General features: G+C 40.6%; 1 protein-coding gene across 1 annotated transcript in view; it reads left to right on the top strand.

Annotated features, from left to right (window-relative positions):
* cpne5b (copine Vb) overlaps nt 1-4,106 on the top strand; it is an 86,639-nt gene that overhangs the window by 25,357 nt on the left and 57,176 nt on the right. The gene's annotated exons all lie outside the window — the stretch shown is intronic.

The raw sequence follows: 4,106 nt of genomic DNA, 5'->3' as shown, positions 1-4,106 counted from the left end.
GAACTGACACCATCACCTTAAAAGTCAAGTCATACAAGCAGAATTTTCTTCTTAGTAAACTTTAAGAACTTCAGTGAAAGACACTTTAATGACATCAGGTCGTATTTTTTAATCTAAAGCTGAGCTGAGTTTTCCTCCTCCTTCCGGTAACTCTGACTGTAACTACAGACTTACACAAATCAAACAGACGATTCGCCGGCATCTTTACAGAGTCTTGACAGGATGCTGTTGTACAAAAGTGAGGCTTGGATCAATTATACTAATGTTCATCTCCACCTCCAGCCATATTTACATCATTTGATGTGGCTGCAGTCCTTTGTGGAGGCTTTGATCAGATCAGATCAGAGTCACCCATCATTTGCTGTTTACTTGTGTGAGATCACAAACACACAGTAAGTGTAAATACTCTGCTCTCTGCTCTCTGTGCTCCATTGTTACGGTCTCTACGCTCTGGAGTCAATTTGTAAATTCTTTGAGGGTAAAATGATCCTCTCCAGCTGATTAGACTTTTGTTATTCAGTAGATTTTGAGCTAAAGGCCTAAAGGATGTTTGAAGTGTGAAGACGGTACAAATGCTCTGTTAGTCTGCTGGAGCCTGGTAAAATGGTGACTACTTTGATAGAAACATATGAGTACCACAATACTAAGAACATGCACTTTACATTTACATCTTACAATTAAACAATATATTATATCTAATAAGAGGAAGTACAGCCAATAGGTCCCAGGTTTGAATCCTCTGACAACAGTCACGGTGAAGCCTAATGTAGGAAAAATGTTTAAGAGAAAAACTTCTTCTTCTTCTTCAGTCTATAGATGCAGCGTATTAACCTACTGTATGTCTCTACTTCATATCCTCATCAGTTTCAGGTTTATAGTTTTAACCAAATCCTGAAGCGGGAATGAAACCAGGGATTTTATTATTCAACAGCTCAGTCTGGAAAACAAGCTCAGCCTCAGTCAGTTTTTAGTTGCGTTATAATTAGTACTTTTTCATTTATATAACTCCGAATGTCAATCCATAAACATGTCACAGGGGGAGTGAAGGTCTGTCGAGCTTGTCCCCAAACACTCAAACTGAGCTGAAAGAAATGGAATGAAGCCTCACAGGTCACAGAGCAAACGGTGATGTGTTCATCTGTTTCTCTGACCAAATGTATGGGGTTATTGTTGCCTGGCAGCAGACAGCAGGAACTGAAGGATTTCAACAAACCTCATTAATTTTCTTCTGCCACTAATTAGAAGCTTGGAGACAAATATAAAATCAACTGACAGATTGACACGCTGACGTCTTGATCCCATAGAAATTATATTTCCAGACTAATTGTTAAAAATGTTATAAAAACCATACAATGTGAAGTGATGACTATAATTCAATTTATTCAGCAACTGAGAAATCAACACTCTGGATGAACTGAAGGACGATGGAGACGTGTGGAAGTCCTCAGGGTTTTTTTTTTTCAAAATATGTTGAATTCTGTCTTTCAGAGAGACAGTTTCTGACTGTAGGGACTGTGTTATTCACTGTAGCATAGTGGATACGTGCATATATAGGTTACATGCTTATGTTGTAGCGGCGTAAGCACATATAGTGTCTATAGGAATGTGCAAAAATACAACGGTGTGTGTTTGATTTTCTTTTCTATCCTAACATTTAGAGCTACGGTTCCAAACTTGGGGGGCAGTACCCCTCAAGAGCAGGGAGATTTGACAGAAGGGGCAAAACAAATACCCTTCCTTTCATTAGAATATTTCCAATATTTCCTGTCAATGAGACAATATGGAGAGAGAGCTTAAAGAATGCCAGAATAGGGGGCGCTGCAGAGAATGTGCAGCAACCAGTCCTATTAACAGATATATGGTATAAAGACAGAAGTCCATTAGCAAATTGATCTTCCTTTCTTTTCGTGTTAATCTGAACAACAGCGGTAAAACAAAGGAGAGTTCTTTCCTCCTGTGCCTTCGGGGAACTGTTCATCGATGACCCTTAAAACCTTTTTTTTTTCCCATTATAACCGTCTCTTATTAGACTCACAACACTGCAGCCAGCTCATTAGACGGGTGCTCTGCTACTGTCCAGTGCACACGCTACACCGAGTGTACAGTCGAGGGCCATATTTCCTGGGACCTTCAGGACATCTTGATGATCCAAACCCCCAGTGGCGTTACATCTGATTTTTTTTTGTTTGGGACAAAAAAAACAAAAAACAAAAACAGTCAAAGATAATGAAGGACTTAACTCATGTGTCGTCATGGCTGTACTCTGCCAGAGCTTTTATTTAACACCATGCTTCCACTCGCCCTGTGTGTATGTGTGTGTGTGTGTGTGTGTGTGGGGGGGGGTTTGTGTGTGAAAGAAAGTGATTTATTCTGTGTGTGCTTCAAGAACACGTTCAGTTTTCTATATCGACACCGCAGGTCTTCATGTTGCCTGAAGATGTGTGTGTGTGTGTGTGTGTGTGTGTGGGTGTGTGTGTGTGTGTGTGTGTGTGTGTGTGTGCTCTCATGTTGAGGGTGGTGGTCAGGGACTTCTAGCCAGATTCTCATTAGCCAGCTGCAGCATCGCAGCAGTATCTAATGAACTCCACAGAAGTGTATTGTCTCCTCCACACAGCAGGGAAATGACATTATGGAGCTCATCTTCTCCGTCTTCCTTCTTCCGACCGGCACGTGCTCACAGCCTCACAGCCTCATCGACACATCGTGGTCTGAAGGCTGTACGGTCTTCTGATGAAGCACCTCTGCCCTTCTACTTTTTGCTCCTCGTATGAAATTTAATAAATACAGTTGAGAGGTGCACAGTTTGTGTAAATGTGCCTTGTCTTAATTGCACAGTGTGGTTTTGATTGTGAAGTCAACAGGAGCCTGAACAACAGCTGCCATTTATGAAAATAAGAAAAATACCTGGATATGTGAAAAGGAAACTGAGAGAAAGATAACCTGATTATTTTAGAAGTGAAATGAATTACTTTCTTATGTTTATGAACTAAAGAACATAATGTGGGTTTATATATTTATAAAGTATATACAGCATTTTTGATCAATAAGAAAGAGGTTGACCTGCCAACCTGCCTCTTTATCGGATGATGTCACGAAAGCTGTCACTCAAACGCTCAAATTTGGGTGATAGTTTATGAAGACATCAGCTAACAGCTAACAGCTAATTCAGTTCATAAACATTGACACTGTTCTTTGAAACACGGTGTCTGACTTTAAAGTTGCTGTTAATATTACTGTAATGTGTGGGAGTCTTAAAGGATTTACAGTGTTTGTAACAAGTCAAAGGAGGCAGATCTTTAAACCTCGGAGCTTTCATTTACAGGATTTTCCACTGTGATGCTTAAAGCTTGACTGACTCCTCTGAGGATAAGCCTCTTCATTTTTGCACACACAAAGTAAAAAAAAACCCACACGTTTCTTTTAATCTACATTTACCCAGTGTTAAACACCATGGTTTTTCAAATTGAACAGGACTAAGAAGAGTGGAGAAAACGTAAAGCGATGTTGCATCAGAAACCACAGGGAAGGGAAGAGGAAAGGAGGGAAAAGGCCAGGTTGTAAAGCAGTCTGAAAGCACATGTTCGCAGACATCAATTTTGCAGCTACTGAAGGATGTGGACGGTCGCCAGCATTTTCTCAGGCACATTTCACTGAATTCCTCACTTTGGGAATAAGACTTCCTCTAATTAAGAAGCCTCCATCACCGCCTCTGTCCTCTGTTCCTCTCTCTCTCTCTGCTCCTTCTCACTTCACCTCACCCAATTTTCTGAAGAAAAATGTCTCTCCTTTTTCACCACCATTGTCTATATCTTCTTTTCCTTCTTTCTTCTCTCTTTCCGTTTTCTAGGTCCACCAAGGATCATTCTCCTGGCTTTTTTCAGCACTTTTCTTCTTGTCTCAGTATTGTTGAGCAAATCCACTGTAATTAATGTTGGAAGGAAGTGAGGATCAAGGTAGAAACCCACCCGTGGCTTTCTCAGCACAGCTGCAGCAGTGTGAAGCATGTCTTTAATCAGACAGCTGCAACATTGTGTGTTAATAAGAGAGGAAAAATGAGGAACAAAGTCAGTTTGCAGACCTCTCAGTGTTTTGGTTCTTCTTTCCTG

Source organism: Cynoglossus semilaevis, chromosome 11, assembly GCF_000523025.1.
Source record: "Cynoglossus semilaevis isolate Cse_v1.0 chromosome 11, Cse_v1.0, whole genome shotgun sequence".
Lineage (NCBI taxonomy): Eukaryota > Metazoa > Chordata > Actinopteri > Pleuronectiformes > Cynoglossidae > Cynoglossus > Cynoglossus semilaevis.
Note: the sequence above shows the minus strand (reverse complement) of the source record. Positions and strands in the feature narration are given on the sequence as shown.